The sequence below is a fragment of the Phalacrocorax carbo genome, chromosome 4 (genome assembly GCF_963921805.1).
Source record: "Phalacrocorax carbo chromosome 4, bPhaCar2.1, whole genome shotgun sequence".
Taxonomy (NCBI): domain Eukaryota; kingdom Metazoa; phylum Chordata; class Aves; order Suliformes; family Phalacrocoracidae; genus Phalacrocorax; species Phalacrocorax carbo.
Window position 1 is genome coordinate 3,600,139 of NC_087516.1, and position 16,707 is coordinate 3,616,845.

The 16,707-nt window shown below is 58.5% G+C and overlaps 1 protein-coding gene across 8 annotated transcripts in view; it reads right to left on the reverse strand.

Moving 5' to 3' along the window:
- Nucleotides 1–11,691, reverse strand: part of RNF24 (ring finger protein 24) — a 32,254-nt gene extending 20,563 nt beyond the window's left edge. The window contains exons 1-5 of one of the 8 annotated variants that reach the window (XM_064448869.1): nt 11,600–11,691; nt 10,705–10,789; nt 9,563–9,684; nt 9,344–9,426; nt 7,474–8,798 (exon numbers count right to left, since the gene is read on the reverse strand). The gene's annotated coding sequence lies outside the window, so the exon portion shown is untranslated. Of the gene's footprint in view, nt 1–4,564; nt 4,647–7,473; nt 8,799–9,343; nt 9,533–9,562; nt 9,701–10,704; nt 10,790–11,599 lie in introns of those variants that run through there. The other 7 variants (XM_064448870.1, XM_064448872.1, XM_064448868.1 and 4 more) reach the window with 7 other exon arrangements.
- Nucleotides 11,692–16,707: the final 5,016 nt, after the last annotated feature.

The window sequence follows — 16,707 nt, forward strand, 5'->3', positions numbered from 1 at the left end:
AGGGCGTCGGGCCACAGCCTGGCCGCCCCCAGCACCAGCTCCAAGCGTCCGACCGGACCCGCCGCCTTCACCCCAAAGAGCTGGCAGCGAGCAGAAGAGGCGAGTGACGGCGCGCGCTCGGCGGCGTTAATAACGAGGGCGATTAATGATGGGGGGCATCCCGACGGGTCCCTCGCGCCGTGGGGCAGAGCCATGCTGAGAGCCAGCAAAGCTCGTCCAGGGCGACGCTGCGCCGGGGAACGGAGGAAACTTTTGGGTGTCAAACGGAACAAAACCTGCTTTATTTCACCCACTTCAGCTGCGCGCAGGTTCAGGGGATGGCGGTGGATTTTTGTTGAGCGCCTGGAGAACCAACAAACCAAACTGACCTCGAACCAAGAGCCGCTTCGAACCTTTGATCCCTTCTCCCCGAGAGCAAATCCAATGCTTATTTTGAACGGGAATCAGGAAATTTCCTGGCTGCGTTCCCCAGCTGGCCAACAGCGAGCACAAAGCCTTAACCCTCTCCGCCGCCTTGGGGCAGAGGGACACGGACAGAGCGATGTGACCATGCGACGAAGCAACCGGCCACTGGAAAAAAAATAGAGAAGTCTTTACAACGAAAGGAACACCGGGCAGCGCAACCGGCGCCGCTGCGGTTTTCAGCGAATGCTTTTGATTCTGGCCGGTTTAACAGATAAGTTATCTCACAACCTTAACACCAAGGAGCACCTTTAAATGTGAAAATGTTTTTGCTACCGTTGGCGGAGAAACGTGCAGAAAATAGGTCAGCTGCAGCTCCCATCGCCGAGTTTAAACTCAAGTGCTTTCGCCCGGCGCCATTGGAAAGGCAAACCAGAGGTTTGCTCAGGGCTGATTCTGCAAATTCCAGGAAAAAAAGCAAAAATAAACAGATTTAAAAAAAAAAATCAATAGCGCTTTTCAGGCCGATCTGCAGGAGGGGGGAAGAGGAGTTTGGAGGAGAGCCCTGCTCGGGCTCCTGTCCGATCGTGGGAAGGAGGAATGGGAATCACTGATCGGGAGGGTTTGAAGCGGAGCCGGAAGCTTCTCGCTTCAAAACGCACACACAGGCGCTGCCCGAGTACGTTTCAGTTGGCTTCTCGGCAATGAAGTAATGCTCGTGGAATCTTTTCCCTTTGGCCCTGGGAACTTTTAATTTCTTTTTTATCCCCTCCCGTTTCCTGGCACGCGGCTCCATCCCAGATCCAACGTCACGACCCGCTGAGCTCACTCTTCTTCCCATAAACGCGGTGGGAGAGGATGCGCTGCTGCCTCCTCTTCCTCCTGCCCCGGCCCCGTTCATACTCACGGCGGTGAAAGCAGAAGGCAGCAGGTACCTGTGCGGGGTCTCGGTGATGGGACCACGTCACCCCATCCCTGCCCGCCGCCACGGTGCCCGACGGAGCGGCATCGCCCCGTACCACATGGCTCGGGTGCTAAAAAACTTAGTAACACTCATGTTATTAAAAACGGGTGAATTTTAGCCCAAGCAAAGCCCCGAAACCTGGGGCTGAAGTTGGACAGCACCGTAGGATGGGCAGCCTCACGCCCCACGTTGCAGCCTGCCCACCCTGATTGCTTAATTTGGTGGAAATAAACTTCCGCCTTCGTTTGCGGCTGCTCTTCCTCGTTTGCAGAGTTTTCCCCCCAATGAATGAGTTCTGCGGATCAGAAACCCCGCGAGGAACGCTCAGCCTACGCTGCCAAAGGGCCAGACCAGAGGATCTGGTGTTAAACGCTCTGGGGGATTTGCAGATTCCCGGGTGGTGACACCGAGAGCCGGAGGGGAAAGCGATGGGGGAAACAGCACATCAGGAAGAAAAAAACTCAAGTCATCTTCAGGCTGAACAAAAGCAAAATCGTTCTCTGCGGAGCAGGAGAGCAACAGCCGGCTCCGCTCTTTTATACTGAGAAGCAGATGGGACTAAATAACCTCCTGAAAGCCTCTTCCCCCTGTTTCCTAAGCTCCTTTAATTGGGGGGGGTGGAATCAGTGCAACACCCAGGGACCAATAATCCATATCAAACCCTGCCGGAGGCAGGCACCCTGCGCCAGGGTGGGAACCGCAGCTGCCGGCAGCCATCCTACAAAGGCAAGAACAGGAGCCGAGCGCAATTTGGGATGCAGGAAGGCATAATGCTCTTGCTTGCACTAAATAAGGTTGCTAGGTTATGGATTTTTTTTTTTTTTGGGTGGGGGGGGAAGGGAGGGTGTAATCTGAAAGGGGATCCAGATGGCTGTAAAGCCTCGTGGTGGAAAAGCAGCGTGAGGCCAGAGAGGGAAGAATTCCTCTTTATGCTGCTGCCGTCTGCTCCCGGATCCTGGATTTCAGTCCTCAGGAACGCTCTCCGTGAAGCCTTTTTTATTGCGCCATTTGTATTTGCGGTAAAAATTAAGGGGAAGAGGTAGCTGGGCGCAGAAGAGCAGGAAAGCTGGTGTCTGGATACCGGAATAAAGTCACTGAAACAAATCCTACAGAGGAGCCATCCCCCAAAGCCCACACAGACTCTGCGAGGTTTGGATTTTAAGATGCTGACAGCATTAAGAAGCCTTCAGGGAAACCCAGACAAACCCAAACCTCAGCCTGCTGCGAATTCACACTAATGCCACGTCACTGCCGTTTGCTATTTTTCCTAATACTTACAGAAAAATGCGCTGCGCCGTCAGCCCGCCCTTCCTTGGGGCTCAACAGAAGTACTGGGGTTTGGGGCAGTATTTTTTTTTATTGTTCCTTCTGCTCCGCTAACAGAGACCGAGGGGGTTTTGCAACGCTTTTGAGTCCAGCAAAAACCCCCCACCCCCTCCCCAGAGCCATACCGATACGGGACCCAAACTACGCCACTCCCACGGGATCGGCACAAGCAAAGGTGGCTGCGAGGGTCACAAAAACCACAAAATTTAGCTGGAACTGGAAAATTGGAACTTAAACTCTCCCGGGCTCGCAGGGCCAAGCGAGGTGCTTGATGGGGACACGTGCACGAACCCACCAGACCAAAGGCGATGCTGGGGGGGGACGCCCTCCTCCCCTGCTCTCGCTGGCGCGGCTGCCTGACCTTGGTGGGATGGAGGAAGTCAAAGCACCTTAAACTTCCATGGTACCGGCACCCCGAGGCTCTGTAACCAGGCAGTGATGGACAGCCACACGTGGATTTTCAGCATTACCTACCCGCACCCCTCCTTTGCCCAAGGATGTTGCTTCTTATGCGGGTTTCTCATAAACTGAGTCCAAAATAAGTAAAACGTTATGTGTGCCCCTCTGATGCGGGGCTCGTTTTAAAAAAAAACAAACAACTTTTGAGAAGGTTGCTTAAAATTTGCGTTTTTCTTGCAGCTGACTGAACAAAACCTGCTAAATATTTTCCAACCGCTTCCAAGGCTACCGGGGCCTCCTCGGGCAGCGAAGCTAAAAGACACCAACGTGACTTTCAGGCGCGTTAATAGTTTGCTGTCGGATCTTTATAAACTGCTGGGCACCAAATCGCCTACTAGAAGGTAAAATATACGAGTGGCACTAACAAGTCGGCTTAGCAACACCCGGGCAGGCTGCCTCGAGTGTCTTTTTAAAGGTCAAGAGAGCACATGATGCCCGGGAGCCCTCGCTGCGAGTTAGAGATGCTTCCAGCGAGCCTGTTATTAAATCGCCGCCTCACACCAGCCAGCCACACATCTTTTAAAATCGGTCTTTAAACCCAAGGCTTTCCCCTCCTCAAATATCATTATCCGTCTTTAAACCCATTCCTACCCTTCCCCGTCTTTACCAAAACGGTGGCGTTTGAGGGGAAAACCCGCGTCGAGATGAAACGCAAGGCAAGGTCCCACCGCCACAGGGATTTTCGGGTAGCGCTGCCGAGAAGCATCATTGAAATTCAGCGGGAGAAGCCAGTTTTCCTCCGCTCTGCGGGGGCTGCCATGTTAAATCACATTTGGATTCACAGTACAAGGCTGCTAAAATACCACCGTGGCGGCTATTGGCACATTTCAATGAAAACGCCGCGGCCTCATTAGTATAGTGGAAATTATGAGCTTGTCTTTGTATATATTTGAAAGCTTGCCTCTGAAAGTATATTGGGCCGGGGCCAGAAATTCCTGGCTTGGAGCTCCTACGACTCGACAGCTCGGGATTGCCTCTCTCACGCAGGTCAAGCGCCCGCGCAGCCATCGACCCGAGAGAAAAGGCGTTTATAAAAATACCCCGCAGGGAAAGGCACGGGGCAACGTTGCAGGAGGACGCAGGGCACCAGGGTTTGAACTAAACCCTCCTCCGCGTTAGCTCCCTGCGTGGTTTGCCTTGCGAGCCGGTCGGCGATCGCGTCAGCACGTTGTAATGAAGGGGATGCTGGAACGCGGGGCGCGCGGAGTCTCATCCCGCTCCCGACAGCCGGGGCGAGGGCGTCCCGTCAACCCAAAAGCGTCGTTCCCCTCTGGGGACGGACCACGAGAGCCCGAACCCTTTGCAATAAGGGGAAACCTCATGAAATAACATCATTTTCAGGATCTGCTCACCTCAGTATGGGATTTTGCAAGTCTCTAGCAAGGAAAGCTTTTGGGTCAGCTCCCTACTTACCCGCACGGGTGCCGCAACGCAGCCAAGCCACGCAAACCCAATGTATCTGCTGAACAGCTACCGCGGGTTGGTGCCAGGGATGCTGGAAAGAAAGAAAACAAATAAAAAAACCCTAATATTGCACCAAAACCCAGCGAGAGCGAGGGAGAGGATGAAGATACTGGTTTTACACACTTTGGCTGGCAAAGGCTCCTAGGAATCGGTTCGGCTCGCGGTAACGGCACAGAGATCCCCTTTCGAAAAGCGGCGATGACGTTACACGGTGTAGGGAGAAAAGGAGGGGGGAAAAAAGCCTCGGCTAATCCTTGCAATTTTATAAGCGTCTGAGACACTAATCCGTTGATCTCATTGAAAAGGATTAGAATTACTCCCTTGCCAGTAAACCTAAGAAGTTTTTGACCAGATGTAAACAAAAGCGGAGAGCAACCCGTGGAGACGGCTGCCCCGCAGCGTGGCCTCGGCCAGAAATCCTCACTGGGGCTGGTTTTGGGGTAGAAAAGGGGGAATTTCCATCCCAGTGCTGCTGAAGGGTCGTCTGGGGCAATGCCAGTGTCCAGGGTGAGCCCAGCCAGCTCGCCCGGCTGCAGCCGAAAGATGGGATCCCGTCCCAGGTGAGCATCCCACTGGGGCATTGTGACCCGTTTTTGGGGTCCCACTTGTACAGGGATGATGCTCCAGCTAAAAAAATACCACCCCAAACCCCGCAATTTGTTCTGCACTGGCTAAGGAAAACGTTATTTTAATAGTAAGTAAAAAAGAGGGCAAACTTCTAGACAGCAAATTGGGTAATTCACACAAAACCCCAGCTTCGCCCAGCTTCGCAAACCTTCATCTGCGCGGCTTTGGGGCGAGGACCCACATTATTAAGGTGGAAAAATAAAACTCATGTAAACAGTGTGGCACCTGCTGCTACGCCTGCAGTGAATAATTCCTGACGCTAAAGAATTGTTTGATATAGAAGATGAAGCAGGCAATGTGCAACCTGGCGTTTATACCGAGCGCAGCCACCCCCTTCGGGAAGGCTCACTCCTAAGCTTGGCGTTCTGGCTCTCAAGAGAAACATTAATGGCCAAAATAAATCAAAACCTAAAGGAGGCTTCAGGGAGAAAGGATTCAGGTGGTCCTTCGGCGAGGAAAAGCCACTTGTGATAGAAAACAAAAGAAAGCCAAGTTTCTTTTAGAAATATCAACCTCAGTTTAAACCAAGACTCAACCTCATCAGGGCTTGTCTTAAAAACACCCCTTTCAGAGGCGCCTGATGGGATGGCACCAGAAGCCCTCTTCTCCAGCCCATTTTTATGGGGTACTAGATCTGTTTTTCTCCTTAGGCCCAGAAAAAAACATTCTCTTGGCTTTGGGAGAGCGCTCGCCATTCCCAAGCAGCCCAAATCCCAATTCCCTGCAACACTCCCGCTCCTGGCTTTAGCATCCAAGGCTCCTCTGGACCGGAATAAACCACCCGATGCCAGGCTTGTCTCCAGCCCCATCCCTCCCACCCAGCTGCCACACATCCCAGCCCCACGCCTCACTGCCCTGACCCGCTCCTCCTGCTCGCCGGCAGCAGATGCAGGGTGGGAGATGCAAGGAGGAAGACGAGGCAGGAGATGCAAGCGGGACAAAGGCGCCACAGGGGATCACAGAATCCCAGACTGGCGGGGGCTGGAAGGGCCCTCTGGAGCTCACCCCGTCCCACCCCCAGAGCAGGCACCCCCAGAGCAGGGGCACAGGGCCGCGTCCAGGCGGGGGGTGAGTGTCTCCTGGGAAGGGACCCCACAGCCTCTCTGGGCAGCCTGTGCCCCTGCTCTGGCACCTGCACAGGGAAGGGGTTTGTCCTCATGTTCAGGGGGAACTTCCCGTGTTCCAGCTTGTGCCCGTGGCCCCTTGGCCTGGCGTTGGGCACCGCTGAAAAGAGCCCGGCCCCATCCCCCTGACACCCGCCCTTCAGATATTTATAGGCATTGATGAGATCCCCCTCAGCCTTCTCTTCTCCAGGCTGAACAAGCCCAGGTCTCTCAGCCTTTCCTCACAAGGGAGATGCTCCAGCCCCTGATCACCTTCGTAGCCCTCCGCTGGACTCTCTCCAGCAGTTCCCTCTCCCCGAGCAGGAGATGCCAGGGGGAAGCCCCGAGGCTGGTCTGGAGCACGTGACGACTCAGCATCTCCCAGGCAAAGCCGCTGCAAAGGAGACGATCCATTTTTTCTCCTTTTCCTCCCAAAGCGCCACCCCCGAACGACGCTCAGCACAACGTGGGGGTTTGGTAGTTTGGGTTTTTTTCGGTGTGGATGCAAAGCAAGGCCGGGGTGGAGAGCTCAGCTGACAGCCAGCCCTCCTACGCCAGCGCCAGCGGACAGGCTCCAGCCAGCTCGCGGGCGAGATTATCTCTATTTATTCCACCCCAAAACCACCCAACGCTGCACAACCCAGTCCTGCTTCGGATGGCCACCACCACCAGGGTCCCCAAAAGCCTCATCTTTTATTTCAGATGCCAAGAGAGCGAGATTTTGGGTCTTAATCCGGCACTTCTCAGTTAAAAGCAAAGGAAAAAAAAAACCAACCCGCAGCTGCGTTAACAACCAACGAGCCAGGAAATCACTGGGGGGGGGAGGGCGGGGGAGCCCAGCCTGGCAATGGGTTTTTAATACAGAACAATAGAAAAACGAGTCTTTAAAGCACCGCAAAATATTTGCCTGCTCGCGACAAAGCTCCGCGTGGAGAGAAGTTTAATTCGATCCTTGCGGTACGACGGCAATTTAATTCCGCACAGGCTGCAAGCATGAAAAGTCTGGGGGGGGGGGGGGGGAGGCGTGACGCTCGGAGGAATTTATTTTAGCTGGGAGCCGTCAGATGGGGGCCCGTGCTTCCTCCCGCTCGCTTTTGAGGGGTAATTTGGCTTCACGAATCTTCTTACCTGCTGGGCTGCTCCTCCTGCCTTCAAACTGTCCAGCTGAAGAACCGAAACCTCCTGCGGACAGGAATCTGCGCAGCCCCGGAGCTCTTATATTTTTCCCTGGACACTCCTCCAAGCCAAGACGCTGGGAAATCCCCTGGCTGTTTGCAGACAGGGAGAGCAATAACGGCCCTGAGCAGAGCCCTGGGCTGGTATAGGGCGCTCGGCACTTTCAGTTTCTCTCTTGCAAACGCCCTCCTGGCCTGGTTCCCTCCAAGGCACTTGGCGAGTTAAAAGCTGTATCAGCAGCCAGGCTAATCCTCCACAGGGGTAACAAAAAATAGACCAGGAGAAGTTTTTCCTGCTTGCTTCTTGCACTCACGGTGCTGCAGCTGGAGGAGAAAAAGCAACCGGTTGAAGGACTTCCCTGCCTGGGCTTCCCGCAGCCCAGCCCTCGCTCCTCCTCCTCCTGCTCCTCGGCATCTCGCCCGCTTTTTCCGAAGGCCGATCCAGTTTTAGCTCCGGCGTCGGAGCAACCCGAGACTTCGCGAGCCTTTGGCTACGCCGAGGCAGCTGCTCGCGGCTAATTTGGTCCGTGGGTTCTGGCACCAGGCTCCTACTGCCCATCCATGCATCGGCGCTGAGGCTTTTTCCCCTTCTCTGGGAGCAGCGAGGCCGGCCGGCCTCCCTGAGGGTGGCTTTTCTCCTCTCCCGCCTTGGGGGGCTCCACGGCCGCTCCATCCTCGCCGCCGAGGCTGCTGCTGGCATCCTTCCGAGGTGCTTCGGGTGGCTGCTCCTTCCTCCCGCCGACATCCCACTGGCACCGTAATCAGCTCATTAATGGGACACGGGAGCCCTCAGCACGTGGTTGGAACTGTTTAGGTTTCTTTTATTTTTGTTTTGATGGAAATTAATTGTGCCATAGAGGGAAAAAACCGATACGGATGGCCCGTGTCATCTCTCCCTGCATGCCGGGGTGGGGGAAGCAGGTACGGCTCCAACTCCCCGCACCGTTATCCCGCTCCTCAGGCCAGGAAGCGAATCCCCTCAGCCCATTGCTTCGGCGGAGCCGCCCGGGTTTTGCACCCTCTCCTCCGGCGCGTTTCGGGTGGGATCGTCCGCGTTTCGCGCCCAAGCGAAAGGCAGCACCGGGGCCAGGCGAGGGCTGAGGTCTCTCGTAAATAAGCCCCACATCACATCATTGCTGATGTCATTCCGAGGTGCTGTCAGTCAGGGCGGGGACGCGGGCAGGGCGGCCGCTCCCGACACAAAGTCTGGGCGGCTTCAGGGCCAGGGGAGGGACAGTCTGCACGAGACGGACGTTCCCTCACATCAGCAACGCTCACCTTCATGGTGATGACAGGGAGCGAAAATAAAGAGAAGCCCAGCTTTGCGACACCAAACGCAGCCCAGGCCCAGACGCCCCAAGGCCAGGGGAAGCTTCAAACCCAAGACTCTCCAGGCTCCAGCGCCTATGGTTCCCAGGTGGTCAAAGCCCACCAGAAGCGCCCGCAGCTCCCCCGCCGGCCCCGGGGCTGCCTGGGTTTGCAGGGGAACCGGGTGGGCGAGGAGCCTGTGTCGGCCGCGCTGAGCCCCGCCGTCCTGCGGCAGAAGCGCTGTAGGTCGCGGTGCCGGCGGGAGGAGGAGAGGAGCGCACCCAGGCCTGCCTCTCCACCCTCGCCACAGCCAGGTGGGGTTTTACGGCTGCGAGCTGATGGCCTGCGAGCCACCGCCACCCACAGGGGATCCCCCCGGGGGAACACGGGCCCTGAGCACGAAGCCACGCGGGACCCTCACCCGCAGGCACCATCCCACCCCTCCCGGCTGCCCTCGGCATGCGGCCCTGGCAGGATTTCTTTCCCTTCTTCTTGTTTTTTCCTTTTTTAAATACCTCAATGAGTGCATTTTGGGTTCCTTCCACGTTGCCCCCAAGCATTTCTTCCGTTGGGGGCTATATTCTTCCGCCGCCAGTTACTGGAGGCAAAATGCTTGTTATTTTTCCGGGCCGGGGGCCAAATTTGTATTTAATTTTTGCTCCAGATGGTACAGCACTCCAGCTCCATCAGCTGAAGCACCTAACCTGTATGAATAAAGTAATAGAGCAAATAACCTGATTTACTCAGGGGCCGTTTGACACGCTCAAGGCAGCTCTGTTTACACCCGTCACAAACCAGACGTGTTAATATGAATTCAGGCTACGGTCTACGCCATTGAACCGAACGCCCACGGGAACTGAAATGATAGGAATCTAAAATAATAATAATAATGATAATAATAATAATATTGAAACTTGTATTTTGCTTCCTCGCAAGTCAAGCGTAAAGAAAAAAGGCTTATTTCAGCCTAAAAGCAGCCGGGTCTAAGCCCAGACCTGGGTTTGGTTCCCCTTCCTCTGTCCTCACCGGCCTGAAAGCCGCCGGCGGCCGCAGGTGGTGCAAACCAGGGGCGAACTTCTCCTTCTGTGAGCAAGGGGAAGGACTGGCAACCCCCGAACTCAGTGCGCGGCGCTGGGAGCTTACGGCCCTGCTCACCCGAGGAGGACGGGAGAGGACAACCATGAGACACTCCAGTTACACTCCTGGCTAATTCACCCCATTTCTAGGAAGGTGCTGCATCCCTCCGGCGCAGCCTGCAGCTGGGATACGTTCCCTGCAAACTAAATCACCCAAAATAACCCAGAAAAAATAAATTAAAAAAAGAAAGAGACATGGGTAGTTGGTTTAGCTTCCCCAGGCGCACAAAACGCTGCATGAAATCAGCTGAGCCTGCGAACGGCTGGAAACAAAGGCACGGGGCGGGGGTTTGGGCTTGGCTTTGCTCCGCTCGGAGCATCCTCAGGCTGGGAGAGCCCGTCCTGGCGGCAGCCGAGACAAAGGGAAGCCGGGAGCCGTCGGCAGGAGCCGGCCGGGGAAAACCGGGGCGAGGAGGCACCCGCATCGCCCTCCCCGGCAGCCGCGGAGCCGGGTTCGCATGTTGCCGAACACGTTATACATGGCAGGAAACCGGAGATCAAAGGCGAGGAGCGTGCCAGAGCGAGATGTCATCCAAACCTCCTGCCAAGGATGCGCGAGGGAGGGGGCGAAACAACCCCCAGACGCACACGCTGGCACATCCGAAGGACCCGGCACTGCTCGGAGGTGCGTGGGGTGGCGGGACCCACCAAGATGCTCCTCTCCATGCACCCGGACTGAAACAAAGACAGGCTAAACTAAAGAAAAACCACCCCCAAAAGCCCAGGAGGTGCATTTTTACCCATCGGTTTTCCATCCCATGGGACCCGTGTGCAGCCCTGGCCAAACCCGGCGCAGTGGCGGATGCTGGGAGGGCTCGTACGTGCCTGTAACGGCAGGAACAGCCACCCCGTTTAACTCCAAAACACCGCTTTTCCCATTTCTGGGTGGTTTTTTTTCTTTCTTTTTTTTTTTAAGCCAAAGAAACCCGCAGCGTCCTGTTTCGGCCCCAGGAAAGCAAAGGGACGCGCCTGCATCCAAACTGGCACTACTGGGAATGGGGTGACCCAGGGACCCCGAGCCCAGTGTGGGGGGGACCCCAGGAGCTCGTGCTGGGAAAGGGGGTGCGGGCAGGGTGGGGACAAGTCCCCTGTCCCTCTGTGCCGCCCCAGCCCCCTGCTCTGTCACTCCCGGGCGATGTGGTCCCACACCACAGCCCAGCCTCCGCTGCCCCCCAAGTGGGGACCCTGTGGCACCCCCACAGGGCTGGGAGCCACCCCAAAAGCACAGCCCCGTCACCCTGTGGGGGTCTCTGCCCCAAGGGGGTGCTGGAGGAGGGGCCCTGCCCCATAGAGCCGAGCACAGGGAGGGCTCTGCCCCACAGGGTTGCTGAAGAAGGGGTCCTGCCCCCTCAAGCAGTGCATAGGGAGGGGAGCCCCTGCCCCACAGAGCAGTGCACAAGGAAGGGCCCTAACCCACGGGGGTCCTGGAGGAAGGCCCTACCCCACAGAAGCAGGCACAAGGAGGGCCCTGCCCCACAGATACAAGGCAGAGGGAGGGCCCTGCCCCACTGAAGAGGGCACAGGACCGACCCTGCCCCACAGAGGCAGGCCCCCGAGGGGGCGCGGGGAGGCCACCCGGACCTCCGGCCCCCCAGGGGGCTCCCTCCCGCCCCTCCCCTCCCGCTCCGCACTCACCCGCACCGTCCCGCCGAGGCTCGCGCCGCCCGCACTGCCCGGCGGCGGGGAGGGACCCGGATGGAGCCGGCCCCGCCCCCCGCCCCGCCCCCGCCCGGCGCCGGGCACCGCACCGCCGCTTCACCCGCCGCTTTGCGCCTGCGCGTGGCCCGTCTCGAGGCGGGACGGGGGCGGGACTTCAGGGTGGGGGCGGGGCCGAGGTGCCGTTGCAGGGAGGGGAGGGGTGACAGTGGGGACAGGGCGACATGGGGGATGGGGGGACATGGAGGACATGGGGACATAGGGGGTCATGGGGACGGGGGACATGGGGACATGGGGGCGAGGGGACATGGGGGCGAGGGGACATGGGGATGGGGGGACATGGGGATGGGGGGACATGGTGATGTGGGGACATGGGGACAGAGGGATGTGGGGGCGAGGGGACATGGGGGTGAGGGGACATGGGGATGGGGGGACATGGGGACAGAGGGATGTGGGGGTGAGGGGACATGGGGGTGAGGGGACATGGGGATGGGGGGACATGGGGACAGAGGGATGTGGGGGCGAGGGGACATGGGGGTGAGGGGACATGGGGACAGAGGCATGTGGGGGCGAGGGGACATGGGGGTGAGGGGACATGGGGATGGGGGGACATGGCGATGTGGGGACATGGGGACAGAGGGATGTGGGGGTGAGGGGACATGGCAGCAAGGGGACATGGGGATGGGGGAACATGGGGATGGGGGGACATGGGGGCAGGGGCAGTGACATGGGGACAAGGTGGCACTGGGGAAGTGACAGGTACCCTGGGGACAGGAGGTGGCAGTGGGGACATGGTGTGTGGATGATATATTGGGGACATGAGGTGACTGTGGGGACAGGGGCTGTGGGGACAGGAGGTGACACTGGAGACGTGGCAGTGGGAAAGGGAGGTAGCAGTAGGGACAGGGCCGGGGGTGGCCTTGGTTGGCGATGGGGAGTGGGGATGGCAGCGGTGACAAGGAGCGTGGAAGGGTGGCAGCAGCGGGGACAGGGTGGCGGCGGGGCTGAGGGGTGGCACTGGGGGGAGGTGGCACTGGGGGGGGCCACGCAGCTCCGCCAGCACCCCACCCAGCCATCTGCACAGGGGACAGAAGGACCCATCCCTGCCTCCATCCCCATCCCTGGGGACTTGACATCACTTGCGAGAGAAACGATGTCACCCCAAGCGCGAGGATGGCGTCACCCGGTTGGGACACGCTCTCCTTGACCCTGAGGGCAACGCATTTTCTCTTCCCACCCTTAGAAGACGAATGGGGTGGGCGGGAGGAGCGAGATGTCGGGAGCTGGGGATCCCTGGCGGGGCAGCGACTCGCCGCCACCTCTCCGGGGCTCCTCGCAAGGCTTGGGGTGTCTCACCGAGCGAGGCTTTATTCCCGCTGTGGGAATCCCCACCTCGAGTGGGAGGGATTTGCCCGGATCCGCCGGAGCTGGGCCTCGTGGCGTCGACGAAGAGACCACCGAGCCGGGGCCCCGCGGGGACCTACCGCCGGCAGCCGGCGGGGTGAATTTGGGAAGCAAACGCGCTCCTCCTGCGCGGGCGGCCCTCGGCACCCCGCAGCCACGGCTGGCGGAGGGGAGCACCGCCGGCCGCCCACGCAGCCTTCGGCCTTGGCCCCAAAGGAAACTCCGCTTCCTTTTAGGGCACAGAAATGGAAGGAAACGTCTCCCTTTCCTTGCCCGAGCGACGGCTGGCGGCGTGAGGGCGCGGCGGGCCGTGATAACGCATGAAGGCAAGCGACGCGCTGCCTCTGTTCGTGCCGCCTCCTCCCTTATCTGTATTCAAGGAAGGGAGAGTTTGGCCCTTTATTAACGATTTATTAATAAAACGTTGATCTTGCGTGGGTCGGCGGAGCCGGGGCAGAGCTGTGGGGAGGTACGCTGGCCCTAACGCCTCGCCAACCTCCGCACAAGGGGCTGGAGAGGGAAACATGGTCCAACCCCAATTTGCCAGCGGGGTTTGGGCTGAGGATGCTGCCCGTGCATGAGCATGGGCTTCCCCTGGGTGCGGCCCGGCCCCGCTGGCCATCACGGCAGTCCGAGGGGCAGGGTGTCCCCCCAGGCTGCTCCTCTGGGAGGCCTGCGAGGATTGAGGGCTGCGGGATGGGGGGTTGCGCTGGGGAGGGGGTCCGCCCGCGGGAGAGGAGGACTTCGGCTCAGTCTGCCTGACCGGTGGGGACTGGAGGGAGCTGAGGACTGGCATGCTCGGTGCGTGGCTCTGTAAGTGCCACCTCCTCCTCCAGCCTTCCCGAGCTGCTGGGACCTGGGAGGAGATGGCACTGGCCCCGAGGACGTGACAAAGGCAGGCATGGAGGAGTTTGGGGTGCAGGTGGAAACCAGGCTGTGGCATTTTACCAGAGGGAGAAATTCCATGGAAGAGAGGAAAAAAACCCAAACCAGCCCCACAGGCAGGGACCTTCTGCCCTGGACATCGTCCTGCACCAAGGCAGGGCAGCCAGGACGGCAGGGCGGCCATTTGGGCGGCCAGTGCCGGCACAGGGCCCCCGGGCACTGCCCTCCGCCCCGGCCCTGCTGCCCGTCATAGCGAAGGGACCGTCCTCCCTGCCTCAGTTTCCCCTTTGGGAAGCGCTGCTGCCTCCGTGGGGACATGGCCGAGAAGGTCCCCTTGGTGGAAGGGGAAGGATCAGATGAGCGGCGTCCTGCCTGCGGGCTGGCGGCAGGAGGCTTGTGGGATGGGGACACCCAAAACCGGCTTCTCTGGGGGAGTGGGGATGCACCTCTGAGCTCTGATTCACCACCCTGACTGCAGAGGAAAGCACACCGTTCACTTTCTCCCTGCTCCGTGTGCTCCTGCTAGTAACACCCCACTCTCTGTATGAGAAGATCCAGTTTTTCCAACCCGATGAGCGAAGGGAGCTGAGATCCAGCGCAGCTGCATGTCCGGGCCTTACGGCAGCGAGGTGGGGCGATAAGGGAGGGTGGGTCTGTCTTGCTGGGAAGGTGGAAAATGTCTCCTTCCTCCTCTCGCTCCTCTCCGGAATGTTTTTCCTTTGTGATAATCGCAGCAGGGCTCGCAGGCCGGCTGCCAGACCTCCGCCGCCTCCTTCCATCCATCCCATGGTGAAGCTGCTGCTGCACAAGCATAGTCCCCGCTGGCAAAATGCACAAAACAGCCGGAGCAGAGGCTGCCTTCTCCTGCGCGAGGGACCTCCTGCTCCTCTTACAATACACATGATGCTCCTCTACACTGATCCAGCCTGTGGAGATACCCCGAGGTTGTTGTTCTGATTCTGGGGAGGAAACAGAGCAGGGTTAAAGACTTGTTAGAGCAGAAGCTCATCTTTGGGAAGCCCTTCTCATGGCACAGGAGCCAAGACGGCTGCAAAGCTCCCCTCCTAGCCCAGCCCTGAGTTCGGGTGGTGCCGGACCGGCATCACGGCAGATGCATTGCCATCCCGAGACAAATGGAGTCACAAGCCCCAGGATAGGACCTGTGTCCCCCTGGGAAGCGGGTGGAGGCCGGAGTGGCGGCATCGGTGTGGGAGTCTCCCTGACTCACCATTCCTGCAGCTCGTGAGGGTCTCCTGGCCCTCCGGGGCAGCCTCGGGTGGGTCACAACTGGGCTGTGTGACTGAGCTCTCTTCTGGTGGCACTGCAGCCCTGCTTGCAGGTTGTGGCAGAGTTTTGGGTCCCCTGCGGTGGGATAGACCTACGTCCACCCGTGCAGCCCGAGGGAAGCCACGCTTCGTGCCGTGGGCCGGGTGCACCCAGTGCTGTCCCACGGAGAAGGGAGCTGGGAGAACCCAGTGAGGTACCTGCACTTTTGATGCTCTCAGGCCCCCTGAAAGCAAACGCTGACACCCAACCTGTCACCACTCAAGCGCCCTCATTTGAGTGGAAAACTCCAAATTTGCCCGGCACACAGGAGAACACCAGCCTCAGCATGGCTTGGGTGTGATTTTCCCTATTTGGATGAAAACTAATGAGGTGGCTGTAGGGAGCAATGCCCTCTGATTGCCGCACGGAGCAGACGGTGGGAGGTGTAGGTCTGTAGCGGTATCGCTGCCTGGTGGCATGTGGCCCCCTGGAGCCCTCCCTGGCTGCAGCGGGGATTTCACAGGATTCATCAAGGGTTGATCCTCGGCCGAGGCCTTGGTGAAATCATAGAATCATAGAATCATTAAGGCTGGAAAAGACCTCTAGGATCATCAAGTCTAACTATTAACCCAATGCTACCATGTCTCCTAAACCATGTCCCCAAGTGCCACGTCTGCACGGTGTTTGAACCCCCCCAGGGACGGTGACTCCCCCACCTCTCTGGGCAGCCTGTGCCAGGGCCTGACCGCTCTGGCAGGGAAGGCATTTTCCCTCATCTCCAACCTAAACCTCCCCTGGCACAGCTGGAGGCTATTTCCTCTTGTCCTATCGCTTGTTACTTGGGAGAAGAAGGTGTTAGTGGGTCTCACAGCAGGACTTCTGTTCAGCCTTCCCTGCTCATCACTGAGACTGACCCTCTGGCTCCTTCCCTCAGGCTTGTTCCTGAGCCGTGTTACCGAGTGAGGTCTGTGCCACCAAAATCTCATCCCTCAGTCCATCTGCCAGTCACAGAAGATGTGGTGTGGGGTTAACTCTGCCAGCAGAAATGGGCTTTGGTCATCTTAGCATGTGTCAGCAGTGGAGGGGACATAGCCTACCAGCTCCATCTATCCCCGTACCTTGCCTCAGCTGGTCAAGGGGACCTTTGGCCTCGCTGGCCTGGCCAAGTCAATTGTAGAGGTGGTTTGGATGGAAGACCTGGTGGGCAGAGGAAGAGGTGAGCTCCTGCAGACCACCCCCTCCCCTGGTCCCAGCACCCATGGTATATCGCTGTCAGGTCCTGGACACCTCCACAGTCCAAGTGTCCTCCAGCTCTTTCACTGGAAACATTCCCCATTGCTCTGCCCCTCATTCCCTTCATCCACCACGACCATTTGGTCTCCCAAACCTCCCCTCTCCTTCCCTTCCCTCAGGTCTACCTGGTGGCCTTGCTGGCCGATCCAAGAGGGAGCATGGCCAGCAAAGGAGACTCGTTGGTGAACGTCAGACATGTGCAGTGTGCCCATCCAGTCCCTGCCTCAGAAGCGGGATGT